General features: G+C 48.1%; 1 long non-coding RNA gene across 1 annotated transcript; it reads left to right on the top strand.

Moving 5' to 3' along the window:
• Positions 1 to 1,896: 1,896 nt before the first annotated feature.
• LOC112548283 lies at positions 1,897 to 12,098 on the top strand. Its single transcript, XR_003092098.1, has 3 exons — positions 1,897 to 2,427; positions 6,463 to 6,662; positions 11,298 to 12,098. It is a non-coding gene; the product is annotated as an uncharacterized LOC112548283 (long non-coding RNA).
• The last annotated feature ends 2,687 nt before the right edge of the window (positions 12,099 to 14,785 follow it).

The following is a 14,785-nucleotide window of genomic DNA, read 5'->3' as shown; positions in this document are numbered from 1 at the left end:
GGCACCGAGGGTGCCAAGGAGGGTGGATATCAGTGAACCTGCTCCAGCCAGCTAAAGCCCAGCAGTAGGAATGGTGCACCAGCAAGAAATGCCAGAGAAAGGAGGACCCTGGCTGGGGTTGAGATTCAATTAGATAGGGAGAGCTGTGGAGCTCGGCTCTCTGAGAAGTGAAAGACCAGGTACTAAAATAAGGGGAAGGGGGGGTCACCCTGGCAAAGCCTTTTGCCAGCTGTTTTATTATTATTATTATTATTATTATTATTATTATTAATTTTTCTACATTTTTTATTTAAAAGAAGAAGTGACTGGGGAAAAAAAGGCCCAGGGCACAGAAATTGCTTCCAAGAGCATTGACAGGACCTAGATAGACATCTGTAGTTTGCGTCAGCAGCCGAGTGTCCTAACCCAAAATCTCCAGCGGTTGGTGTGTGGATGAGGTATAAGGGAGGCAGAGCCCCACGTCAGCCTCAGAGGTACCGTTAGTAGAACCTGGATGGGAGGCTATATGAGATCTCACTGAACCCCTCCTTTAATTTAATATCAAGGCATGGCAGGAAGTTGGGAAAAGGGCCTCACCCAGGAGGTTTGCCTCTTCTCAACAATTCACAGAACTAGCTAGGAGTGTGACAATTAGGAATGTTTGAAACAACACCGTTCGGTTTTGACTTCCATTTCAACATTTCAGTGGAACAGTGTTGCATTTCAAGTTCTGTTTCAATTCCAAACCGCTGTTCCATTTCATTTTGTTGAAACTGTTTTGCTGTTTCAATGCTGTTTTGATGTTTTGTTCATAGGCTATAATGGGGAAGCATGAAACTGCCAATAACTTTGTCATTTCCTTCCTGATTCAGATGGAACTTACAGGGACAGTAGCCCCTTCTGAGGCCATGAAGTTTGCCATGTTTCTAGGCAATAGGTGCAGGGGTTTCTGGGAAAATGCACCTCAAAGTCTTGAAAGCAAAACATGTGTCACATGTGTGTCTTAAAGCACAGCGGGGTGAAAACTGCCGGCATGGTAGCCCCTGCTGAGGCCACAAAGCTTGCCATGTTTCAAGGAGATGGGTGCAGGGGTTTCTGGGAAACTGCACCTCAAGCTGCTGACAACCAAAACTCTTGTCACATGTATGTGTTAAGGAACAGCAAGGTGAAAACTGCAGGCATGCTAGACCCTGCTGAGGCCAGGGAACCTGCTAGCTTTCAAGGAGCTAGCTTTCTGGGAAAATGAACCTCAGGCTGCTGACAAGCAAAACTCATGACATGGGTGACACTGTGTGTGTGTTAAAACACAACGGGGTGAAAACTGCAGGCATGCTAGCCCCTGCTGAGACCATGGAACCTGTCAGATTTCAAGGAAACAGGTGCAGCGGTTTCTGGGAAAATACACCTCAGGCTGCCGACAAGCAAAACTCATGACATGGGTGACACTGCGTGTGTGTTAACCTGTGACCTCACTAGCTCTGGGGCACCTACATGACATGGTAGTGTGCTCCAATGAGGTCTCCTCCTCCCCTACAGCCTCAGTCCGGTCCATCCCTTTAAATGATAGCAGGTACTAAAATAACTTAGTGAGCACACTAACACAATAACATCAGCAGCATCTCAGGCAGCCAAATTGTGACAGAGAATTTCTTCCCTCTCCTGCAGGAGCTTCTTCTCCAGCAGCTGCCAGACAACTCTCCCTGCCAGTGATGGATCACTACATCCCCAGCAATGCTGAACACTCTCTCGCTCAGAACACTGGTCGGTGGATAGGACAGGTGTTCCCAGGCAACTGTGGCCAAATCCAGCTACATCTGGCTGCAGCTTGTCCAGTAGGCCAAGGGGTCACACAGAAACAGCTCCACATCCTCAGCAAGATAGGCAGCCACCAAGGCCTGAGTGCTATCTGTCTGATGGTGGGGTCTGGTGCCTCTGGACCCCACCATGGATGCCATGCCCTTGGCCCATATTGACAGTGCCTGTGGTGGAGGAGGACACTGGCTGGTGGATGGCATGCTAGCATGGAACAGCGGATCCCCCACTTCTATACTACTGTGTATTGAGCTGGTCCCTAAGTGAATTATGATTGATTGCATAACACAGTAGTAAGCTACGATAACGAGGTAATGAGCAAGGATTAACACCTACCAAACCATAGACTAACGAGAGGGAAGAATCAAACAGAGCTGAGAACTCTTTGAAACTTCACTGTTAAAGGTACAAAAGCCTCGGTTTGAACTAATGAATGCTGGAGACCGACTCTTGGGACTGAATATCCCCTGATCAACTGCTTTCAGAGCCCTATTCATCACAGAAGTGAATTAATCAAAATTCATCAATGGACTCCTGAGACTGCACGTACATGAGGACATGACCCCTGGAGCTGACAGCTGCCATCCAGTAGCCACCAAGGGGGATGTCCCATGAGGTCAACGACCCCTGGATTGGGTAAGCCCGATAATTGGAGAGTCACCAAAGGCTTCCAGAGGGGGATAAAAGGCAGTGAAGAATGACCCCAATGGTGCCCTCTGACCTGACCAGCACCCTGCCGGTCCAGCAAGAAGAACCACCTAGCTACCCCCTTTTGAAGCAACATTACACTGAAAGAAGCCTCGACTGGCCATCGACAGCAGACTCCAGGGCTTGGGGATAGGTATATCTTGACACTGGTGCTTAGTATTCATAGCTAGCTACTCTGTGTGTGTGGGTGTGTGTGTTTGAGGGGATCAGCCCCAAGGTTTATGATCTGACTTTTGCAACCATCTAATAAACTAAAATTTTATGATGATCCTGTGATTTGGTCCTTTGCAGCCAACATCATGGCAGCAGCAGGGGCTAGCAGGCCTGCAGTTTTCACCCCACTCTGCCCCAAGACAAACAGTCAGCTGCACAAGCACCCATGTCACGAGTTTTGCCTGTCAGCAGCCAGGGGTGCACAGCCCCAGAACCCCACGGCACCAATCTCCTTAACAGATGGAAGGCTTCGTAGCTGTAGCAGGGCCTAGCAGGCCTGCAGTTTTCATCCCCCCTCTGACCCAAGACAGACACAGTTGCACAAGCACCCATGACACAAGTTTTGCCTGTCAGCAGCTAGAGGTGCAGGGCCCCAGAACCCCTGCACCTATCTCCTTGACAGCTGGTAGGCTCTGTGGCCTCAGCAGGGGCTAACAGGCCTGCAGCTTTCACCTTGCTGCACCTTTACACACACAGTCACCCATGTCACAAGTTTTCCATGTCCACAGCTTGAGGTAGTTTTCCCCAAACCCCTGCACCTATCTCCTTGAAACATGGTAGGCTTTGTGGCCTTAGCAGGGGCTAGCATGACTGCAGTTTTGACCCCACTGTGGCTTAACACATACACGTGACACAGGTTTTGCCTTCAAGATTTTGCGGTGCAGTTTCCCTGAACCCCCTGCACTTATCTCCTTGAAACTTAGTAAGCTTCATGCCCTTAGAAGGTGCTACCATTCCTGCAAGTTTCATCCAAATCAGGCCAGAAATGACAAAGTTATAGGCTGTTTCAACCTACCCCATTATAGCCTATGGGTGAAACGTCGAAACAGCATTGAAATGACAAAACATTTTGATTTGACTCATTTTGTTTCGAGGGTGTTTTGACTATATCTGTTTTGTTTCAATTTTGCCGTTTCAACCTTGAAACAGGTTGCAACAGTGTTGAAACAAAACTGGTGGCAAAATTTTGCACAGCTCTACTGCTTGCCTCTGCAACCTCTACCTCAGCCTCTTCTGAAGTGCCTTCTGGGGAAGGAGAACTGGTTCTAGGGGAAACTTGAGAGGTGTGGAGCACAAACTCAGATGATTCCCCCTTCTTCCCCAGAATTTCCCTTGCTAGGGTACTCAGATCCAGATCCAGTCCCAGCTCTTCCTCTGGCACTGGAAGGCTCAGCATTGGAAGTGAAATGGGGGTGGAGAGTGAAATGGGGGTGGAGAAGACTGTCATGCTGGTGATGCTGCTTGCCTTCATGGTGGTGGTGAAGGTGGGTTATGGCTGGTGCTCCTGGAGAGGATGCAGTCTCAGGCACAGGCAGTGGCACTGGCACTGCTCCCCCTCCTTGCTGCTTCTGGAAGCCTCACCCCTGCTAGTTGTAGGAAAGAGGCTGCATCTCAGTTTGGGGGGTAGGACTTACACCTCTCCCTTTACCCTCTCTTCCACCCCTCCCTAAAGGCTTGCCAGCTGGCTTTCCACCACATGTCATGGTGTGTTTCATAGTGTCTTGTTTTTATACAAATATATACATGTATCTGGGTTCCTATAATGTATGTAATATGCTGCAAGTTATAAATGTATAGAAATAAAATATAGATGTATCTCCCTTTCTATATACATTCTACAGTGTAATATCCAATATAATTATAAAATTGAAAATAATAAATCAATGAATATAATAATAAAATAAAAGGGTTTAGAAGAAAGAAACAGGCATTGAAGAATCCTACTTGCTAGGCTAGCAAGTAGGAAATAATTGAAATCAATGCTAGTAGTAGCGTTTGTTGTCTAACGCTCCTAAGCTGCTGGAAGACACAGCTCAGTAACTGTCAGACCCCAAGGAAGAAAACAGGCCAGTTTAGACAATGCTGTCTTCTATGCTGTTTTTCCATCCCTCCTCCAGAGCACTGGGGTTGGAAGGGACCTCAGGGAAGGAGCACAGTCGCTGGCCAGCTACACAGTCAATATGAAAGCAGCCCTTCCCCACTCTTCCCCTCTCTCTCCTTACGTTCTGTTTCCCTGCAGGCACGCCCAGCTTGAGCTTTGAACCTCAAAACATTTCAAAAATTTCTAAATGTTTTGACTGCCCTCATTTCATTTTGAGGCTGTTTCAAAGCCCTTCGTTTTGTTTTGATTCCACTGTTTTGAGCTCAAAATGAGCTGAAACAGCATCTAAATGAAACAGCTGGTGAAATTTCTCACAGCCCTAGTGACAATGTCCTTTCTGTACTGTTTCTAACTGTATTGTCTATCTTCTATCTTTTTATTCACTTTCCTCTTTGTCCTTCTACTCAATCTCTGATCTTCTGAGCAGCCTGTAATGGAAGAAAGAAGAGGGGATTTTGACCCATAATCCCAAAATGACCTGCTTCACCTTCACCCACAAGGCTACCAACTACATTAAAAAGATTCCTGAAATTACCTATATAAAACCTGGGATGCAGCATATCCTGGGCGGTGGGTTTGGCACTCAGCGTCCACCCTTCCTGGTGCTGGTAGCAGTGCTGGAATGCAATCAAAATAAAGTTATCTCAAAGTATTAAAGTACTACTACTAAAGTACTAAGAAGAGTTGCCACACCCCTTAGTTGCAAACTTACCATTCAGTGGTCCTGCCCCACTGCTTATCCTCCTTCACATCCCTGGTGGTAGTCAGGGCTGGGATTGGGGGAGGATGTACATCACCTGCAGTGGTGGTGGTGGTGTTGGTTACCACCATGAGCATGGGGTAGCACAGAAGGGGTGGGGAGTATACGTGTCCATCCACCATTTCCTTTTCTGCATTTCAAGACTACATTTCCCAGTATCCACTGTGGTCAGGTTCTGGGGTGGTTTCCATGGGGACCCCTGCATGCCCTGAACACCTGCCCAGACATGTGCACCTGTCTGTGGCAGGTGGCATGGCTCTGTGCAATTTTGGGATGGCTATAGTCCCCACTGCCCCCCTAACTTGCCACCAGACTTGATGGCATGGCATGTAGATGCATCTCATCATGATGACAAACAAGGTTTAATCAATTTAATTAACCTTTCTATATACATTCTACAGTTTAATATCCAATATAATTATAAAATTGAAAATAATAAATCAATGAATATAATAATATTATATTCATTGGGGGGGGACTCGATGTGGGGGTCGGACTCGATGATCTATTGAGGTCCCTTCCGACCCTAGCATCTATGAATCTATGAATCTATGAATGGACACCTTTTCTTTATTCCAGAAAAACATTATTTGCATTTTATTTGGATATAGCATTATAAGATGGATAGGAAGCTGCAGGCACCTTTAGGCTCATAACAATCCCCCACCTGACCTTCCCCTCCTGCCTGTGCCAAAGAGAACATGAGTAAGGTACAGCATTACCTAACCCCTTTCCCCCGCCCAGGCAGCTGCTCCCTCCCCCAATACCCTGTCACAGTCCACATCAGGGGCCATCTACTCATCATTCCAGTAACCACAGGAAGCCCCTGCACCTGCTAAAACAATCCCTTCCACCAACTGCAGCTCCCACAGTCACCGTAATGAAAAAGAATATAACACATCAGGAAGGAACTGAATAAATTACAACCTTTATTTACAAAGGCAAAGAAACAAAACAAATTTTTATCAAGGAAAACAAACAAACAACAATTAAAAAATAAGTAGAGATAAAAACCAACAAGTATACATTTACAGAATAAAAAATAATAAAAGTAAATGCTCAATGGCCAGCAGCATCACATAACCTTCGATGTTTTATTGTTCTGCAGGGGAAGAAATAAGATGGGTTTGGCCCCATGCTCCCAAAGCCACCTTCTTGACAGCCTACTAAATCGCCCGTGGCAGATTTCAATACCTATTTATCAGCCTGGCAGCAACTTATCCCGGTGGAGGGGTCTGGGACCATACATCCACATTGAATGGATTTTCTGGACGGCAATTATAGTTATAGGACTGGTGCAACTTTCCAGTAAGTAACATTAACATGGTAGCATTGCAAGGCACACCTCCTCAATGACAAATTTACCACCTGTGACACCTGCAGTACCATCTGATGCTCTTCCTGTTGCACAGGCGGGTTCTAGGACGGGTGCTATTAATGGGTGTCAGGGGGTGGGGGAAGCAGGACCCACGTGACTGGCAGTGAACAACAACCACCACTGGTATCAGCCTCATAGCTGGGATGGGGGCACAAGCCAGGAGTTTGTTCCTCGATCTGCTCTGCTGGATAGGCATGTGTTTTACAAGCATGCCTACTGCTCCCTAAGGAACTTTTCTGTTGGGAGTGTAACTTCCCCCAAGAGTGGCTGATTCATTCTCATCCAGCTGGCTCATACTAAGCCCTTGCCTTGCAAAACCTATTTTAGAAAGAAGCATCTCCCCAGAAAGCATATCTGCTCTGTTATGGCCCAGGTTTTACCTCTGAACTTTCTCTACTCCACTCTTGATTATTGTCCTCCCACCAACCAATCCAACTCCCGTCCCCCTGCCCCCACCCACCAAAAAGCCAAGAACTCCTGCAGGCTATTCATACCGCCCCCTGCCCCTCCACCTGGGCCAAGGAGAGACTTCATTAACTGTTCACAGGACATGGCTAGTCTACTGGGTGTTGGGCATGGAGTTGTGCATTCCTCCCCTGCCCCCTCCCCTTGCAAACAAGAACCCCTTATCCAGGCCAGGCAGCTGCTCACTCCCCTCCCCCCATGCCCTGCCTCAGTCCCCAGTGATGCCCGGCTACTCATCCTTCCCTAGTCACTGCAGGAAGCCACAGCTGCCTGCAGGGAGCCCCTCACCCGATCCTCACTGCCCCTCCAACCCTCACCGAAACCTCTTCCCCCGCACTACAGACAATGTACTGAAGAGACAGATGCTTTCTGTTATAAAATTATAAGAACTTTATTTTTATTGGAAGAACCAGTCAGTGCTAGTTATCAGCAGTGTCCATTATATGTATGGCCAGGCAGTCTTGCATAAGGGCCACCTGACCAGGGTCTCAAGGCTGGCATTGTGGGTTGCTATGCACTGCCTGCCCACATCTCTGGCTTCCCACTGCCTCCCACACCTTGTCAGCCCATGACTCACTTAAAACCTTCCCCCTGGTTTCACAAATATTCTGGAGCACGCAGGCTGCCACTATAAAGGCCATTATTTTTTCTGGCTCCAACTCGAGCCTGCAGTTCAGCACCCTCCCCCATACCTTGACACAGCCAAAGGCAGATTCAGCAGCCATCCTGCATTTGCTGAGATGGTAGTTGAAAGCCATCTTCTGTGAGACAGTAATGTGCCCCGCATAAGGCTTCATGAGCCATGGCTTGAGTGGGTAAGCAGCATTGGCTATTATAAGTGGGGGCGGGCAGGAACACCACAGATGACTCTGTGCACACAGTATCCTTTCTCCATCACACCAGGCAGCGGCGAGTTTCTAAACACATGTGCTTCATGTGCGCTGCTGGCCCATCCTGTATAAATGTTAGTGAACCAGCCCCAGTGATTCACCACAGCTTGCAGGATTACTGAGGCGAATCTCTTTCCGCTCATGAATGAGCAGTTCGCCAGTGAGGAGGATTGCACAGGGACGTGTGTGCTTGTCTAAAGCCCCAATTCAGTTAGGGTACCCCATGGCACTGAAGCCAACCATAACTTTCTAGGGGTTATTGAGGCAAAAGAAGCTGTTTGCCGTGACATCCTGCAGCAACTGGCTTACCTCGCAAATCACCAGCTTGGCTGTGCAGGGAGCCACGCTGAACTGGTTTGTGATCTAGCGGAGGCTGACAGGGGTGGCCAGTTTCATGATGGTCATGGCCACCCTCTTATCTGGCATGATGGCTCAATGCATGACAGTTTCCTGCCTCACTATTTTTGGGCCCAGCATTGGGACGGTGTGATTAAATGTCTCCCTGGTCATTCAGAACATCTTGAGCCACTGCTGATCGTTCCAAGTGGTCAGTACGATTCATTCCCAACAGTCTGAGCTGCTCACATGGGCCCAGACTCTGCAGTCACTGCTCCTGAGGGTGATCCACAGAGCCCTTTCAGCCTCCACTTCTGCATCTGCCTCTTGGCTATCCCACTCCACTGCACAACTAAGTGCCTTCCTTCGTGAGGTGCAGTTACATGCTGGCATATCATTGCAACAGTTTATAAGCATTATCATAGCATATGTTGCAGTCATTAGCTGTGCTTTTATGCTATTCAGTAAATCCAAGAGCAGCAGCAGGAGACTCAACTCCATTTTGTCCTCCTCATCCATTTCATCTGAAATCTCCATTTGGCCTTCCTCCCATATCCCATCTGGATTCCACAGAGACAGATTGTTTGCCAGTATGCAGCAGGGCCACTGCTCAGCACACAGCACCACCAAGGCTCATTAGGAGTGGGAGGGGTGGGAGAGCTCTGAATAGAAATGGGAGCTGAATACAATCAATTAGCACTGAAAGTGACCTCCTATCTGCATGTTAATGATTACCCGGCTCAGGTGTCTGTGCTCTGGGTGTTAGCGCAGTAGAGCCTTTGCCCTTTACCATGTTGAGTTGGTGGGTGGGTGTATGTGGGAAAGGGGATGTCCTGCACATCCACTTATAACTGAAATATGGTCCTTAGGATGACCCCTTTAACCAGTTCATGAACCCTAAGATACTGTCTTTTACCAGATCAATGAATAGGCATACACAAGAAGCATCTCCACAGAAAAGAGCCCTGCCCCACAATAACCCCTTGTTGTAAACAACCATCTCCCCAAAAGAGGCTGGCCCTGAATTTCCGCAGGTTTGAAGGACACATCTCCCCAGAAAACAGACCTGCCATACAAGCACCCAGGTTTAGAAAGAAGCATCTTCCCAAGAAAACAGGCCATGTCCTGCAAGAACTCTGTTTTGAAAAAAAGCCTCTCCCCAGAAAACAGCCCTGCCCTGAAATAACTCTGGTTTACAAAAAACATCTCCCCAGAAAAGGGCCCTGCACTGCACTAGTCCAAGTTTGAAACAGGGGTGTGCAATGGACAGTGCTATGTCTCAATAGCTACCGTTAACACCTCAGGACCTGAGGCAGGTGTCAAGGCTCCAGAACCATCAAGTTCTCTCCCAGCAAGTGTCCATACTTAACCACCACCCAATTTTGGAATGAGGCTTTATTAACACCCATGCTACATTTGTAGTGATGCCTGAGCACTGCAGCCTCTGGTGCCCTGCTCTCCTTCTCTACACTGCTAGATCAAGTTCTGGACCACCCCTTCCCCATTGCCCAGATAATATTCCATTGTTCATTGCAAACAAAATTGGGGTTCTGGGAGTCAAGGACATAGTACCTCCATACCCCCAGCACTGTTGAATTCTTGATTCAGTGGCACAGTGAATCAAGTAGTATAAGCATCTAGATGGGGTCATCTAGACCCAGCCCTCTTTCCTGCCTATGCAGGGGGTCGGACTCGATGATCTATTGAGGTCCCTTCCAACCCTAACATCTATGAATCTATGAATCTATGAGTGAGGGTAGGGAAACTGTTGCCTGTAGGCAGAACTGCCAGCCAATGACACTCAGTGTGATTGGCAGTGGGACATTATCGATCTATCCATATGGAAAATGGTGGCTGATTTGTGCCAGGCAATGCCTATCACCATTGTATTGTTGGTAAATGGTGCTTGATTCAATTGCCCTAACTGCCAGTTCTAAAACACAGTTGACACCTTCACAGTTATAGATTCATAGATTCATAGATGTTAGGGTCGGAAGGGACCTCAATAGATCATCGAGTCCGACCCCCTGCATAGGCAGGAAAGAGCGCTGGGTCTAGATGACCCCAGCTAGGTGGTTATCTAACCTCCTCTTGAAGACCCCCAGTTTCTTGACCTGGACATGCAGTGCCTTGAGGATTTAGAGGAGACATCTGAGAGCAAGGGGTTGGTCAGACAGAGGGTGCATAGGTGGGAAAGAAAGCAAAGTAATCAACTCCACAGCACGTTACTGGATTTCTTAGAAAAGAAAGCAATTGATGGGAGAGGGATTCACATTTACTTGTACTGCCTCTTATTTCATTACTTTCTTGGCTTCAATTAGTTATATTCGTGTTCCTTAGTAAGTTCTCGGGTGGAATAAAGCTGCATTTTCCCTGGTATGTCTGACTCCTTTGTTGGGAAGGAGCAAAAATGCCTGCATATGGATGGTTTCTGGGGGAGGGCAGGAGGCAGGGAGGGAGGGAGGGAGGGAGAGAGAGAGGTAAGAAAGAAAAGCCAAGCATTCCCTGGCTAGCCTCAGATATAGTGTATGGGGTTGGAGGAGAGGATGGGAGAAGACCGGGGATGAAGTGTTAACAAGCCCCTCTCAACTGCTCCTGGTGCTGCAGTGGAAGAAGAAAGAGAGGGAGCTCCTCCTAAGTGGGTGATAATTGCACTCTTTGAAATGTGAAGTGACTGGGTAATATCCTGCACTGACAAGGAAAGGTCCAGCCCTGAAAGCATTGGCAATTAGAAATCCTTTGGCAGCACAGTGGACATAGACCCAGTTTTCTTCTATATATTTTCTTAGTTAAGCATAATTTCTATATGTAGCAGCATACAAATATAAACTTGAGGTGTTCTGTACCTGGAGCTGTACTGTTCTCCACATGCAGATGGTGACTCTGGAGAGCCAAGAGACAGAAGCACTATGTGAAACTTCACAACATTTCACACTTTGTGAAACATTGCAACATTTCTCAGATAAGATGTTCAGCAACTGCTACAGTCTCCTGCCTTTCCTCAGATTGTGGCTTGGCCATGCACAGTGGCACGCAGTGGCAATGGTAAGTCAAGTGGTCATAAACAGCAGCCAGGAGGCCACTGCAGGCCACCAAACAATCCCCCCCACCCCACTATGTCCTTTGTGGGCAATCTTGCAATGGTTTATGACGGGCCGCAGGCAACTGGCCATCACCTGAACACTTTCCTCTCCCCGCACCATCTACCCATGCAAAACAACCACTATGATGCACGGTTGCACAGCCCTCAGTGCCAGAAGTCATGATGTGAAGAGCTCCAGGACAACTGTTGTGAGGGTCCTGCATAGGGATACCATATTTCCAGTTCTAAAAAAGAGGACACCTGTCCAGGGGGGAGGGGCAACGGTTGTTTGGGGTGGGGCATTTCTAACTGTTACAGTAAATAACAAGTGTTATTGCCTCAGAAATTTAATGAGAAACAAAAGCATTAAGTAAATGCTGAAATTGCACTCAGCTAGCAGACTGCACTCCTGCTTTATGCAGTGTCTGCTCAATCACTACAGTAAGAACTAGGTTTTCTTTTTTCTGTTTAAAAATTGAAAATTGTCTCATAAATAACCTGAGTTCACTGATTTAAAAAAATCTGGACCTGCATTTTTCCATGATTAAATTGAAACACCACTATATATATATTGCTGTCAATTTAACACGTTTTATTGATTTATTTACAATTTTAAAGCAATGTGGAAGCCTACCATTGTCTCAATCATTATAATAAAATAGAATTATAATACCTATATTTTTTTACTTTTTTAAACGGAAAATCAAAGCTCCCCCACCCACTTTGCTCAACAGGATGTGGGTCCAGCTGCTGCTGTGTCCCCCCCTTACCCCTGCTGGTTTGTAGCACTGAACAATCCCAAGTGATATACCAGTGCCCTGCCTCTGCTGATGGTGGTGCCCCTTAGTCCCAATTCAAAGTCCCCACCCCACTCTGGGCTCTGCTGGTGCCCCTCACCTGTCACCCACAGCTCCCTGACCCCCACAACCCTTCCAGGTCCCCTCAGTCTCAATTCCCCGGCTCTCCCCTGTGGGCTCTGCTGGTGCCCCTCCCCACAGCTTCCCCTGTCCCATCCTGGCTGGACCTAGTCAGCTAGAGGCTGCAAGAACAACTCTAGCTCCTGTGGGTGCTGCTGGAACAAGTCCAACCATTGCACAGCCTGGAGGGTGGGGGAGGGGATGACTGTACACTGACCATCCTGGGCAACATCTCCCAGCCGGCTGGGCTGCGCAGCTCCCCACAGCCCTGTCTCTCCAGCCCCCATGCCCTGCTGCAGCCCCAGCACCCCGCCACGCACACACACACACTCAGCCCCCCCACCCAGATTGGGGACCCTAAACAGTCCAAAACCCCCACCTTCTGGCTTACCTACCTACAGACAAACATGGTAACCCCCATTCCCTGTCCCTGCCCCCATTTGCTGAAGTTGTACTGCTTCTTCCGAATTTTTCCATAATAAACTGAAAACTTGGGTCCTCATCATGAACTCAGTTCCCAATCATACACACACATGCACTGAGTATTCTGGGAAATGTAGTTCTACCTAGCAGTGGCCATGCTGAAAACGGATTTGGGGAGAAAGTCCCAAACATTTTGTCTGCATTTAAAAATCCCACCTGGATGCAGCCCAGGGAGCCAAAAAAGAGGATATGTCCAGGAAAACCCAGACGTATGGTAATCCTAGTCCTGCAGAGCAGCCGCCAGCCCCCCTAGGGCACTCACACTCTCCAGGGAGGCAACCCAGGGATGCCTCCCCACCATGACGGCAATGGGCTTTAACCATGTCACTGCTGCATGTGCCCCAGGCCATATGGGATGAGCTTTGTGCAGGCTGAAGTCCCTAGTCACTATACCCTGCTGCTGCTGATCCTGCTGGTGCCCCATGCACACCTACGCTCATGATTCTGGACACTTAGCTACAATGGCATGGGGGGCAAGCCTGGTCTTCCGTGCAACCTCCGCCAATGGCTAGATGGATACCTGTCACAGCATTACATGACCCTAAGGCCCGATACTAAGGATGAAATTGCTGTAGGAATTGATGTCTTCCTTGGCTTGTGAGAGGTGTTCACTCTTGTACAGTTCTGGGGAAGGGAAAGGGGATGACAAATAAAATGATGTGTGAACTTTATCGTTCCTGTGTGTGTGTGTGCTGTGCAGTGGTCTTCTAAGGTGGTGTGACCACAGGGCCAGGGCGGTGCTGTGGTGCCACTCTACCTACTCTATAGTAAAGCTCAGTGTGCACATTTCTACATGTTGGGGAAATAAATAACCTGTTATTTAGTGGAGGATGGGGGGTAAGATCAGTTCATTCAAAATCTTACGAGCACTTCTGAGCTAACATATTTTCTGCAATGTAACATTTTTCACAGGCACCAGGCATGGATGAGGGGAAAGGGGAGGGGGGGGGGGGGGGGGGGGGAAGGGGGGGGGGGGGGGGGGTCAGGGGATTCATCCTGAGAATAGGAGCCTGTATCCCAGACCCTGTGACCCACTGACCCAGACAGAAGTACTGGAGAACACTTGCCCAACCCTTTCACTCCCCCACAACAGCAATGACCATGATCGCACCTGCCTGCCCCATCCTTGGCGTTTGCACAGACAGAAGGCTCAAGACTAGCATCTGTGTATGACTTGGTCACAATGAATCAAGAGCAAACTGGATGCTTATCTTGCTGGGATCCTATGACCCCAGCTGACTTCCTGCCCTTTGGGCAGGGGGCTGGACTCGATGATCTTCCGAGGTCCCTTCCAGCCCTAATGTCTATGAAATCTATGAAATGAAGGCTTGAGCATAGCCTCTGTGCATGTCCCAGCCACAGTACTGGGGGAAAGTTGTTGATACCATGGGGCAAACTAGTTGCCCGATGAGTCGTGAGTAACTTCCAGATAGGAACTGGAAAACAGCATGATAATAGCTATTAATGTTGTGTCACTGTTGAAGTAAGACACTGGGTGGTGGGAGCATTGTGTGCATGCTGGATGCTGCCATACACAGAAGTGCCTGGTCATGAGTGGTGGGCAATGTGTGAACGAGCCCTCTTCACAGGGTTTAGGTGACTAGCTTCATGAATAGCAGATTGTGAATCCTGTAGATTCATATAGGAAGTATGGGCTACAAGATCATGCAAGTGAAAGCACCCTACTCAGGGAACTTTGAGCAGTGCTGAGATAACATGATCACAGGAAGGCTGTCCAGTCTCAGAAGATTTCCAAGGTTGAGGACTGACTGCACAACCAGTTTGGGTAGTGCATTCCAGATCCTGGTCATCCTTACAATAAACAAGCAATTCAGATTTCATAGATTTCATAGACATCAGGGCTGGAAGGGACCTCGGAA

Source organism: Alligator sinensis, unplaced genomic scaffold (assembly GCF_000455745.1).
Source record: "Alligator sinensis unplaced genomic scaffold, ASM45574v1 scaffold1245_1, whole genome shotgun sequence".
In the NCBI taxonomy this organism is placed as follows: Eukaryota; Metazoa; Chordata; order Crocodylia; family Alligatoridae; genus Alligator; species Alligator sinensis.
Note: the sequence above shows the minus strand (reverse complement) of the source record. Positions and strands in the feature narration are given on the sequence as shown.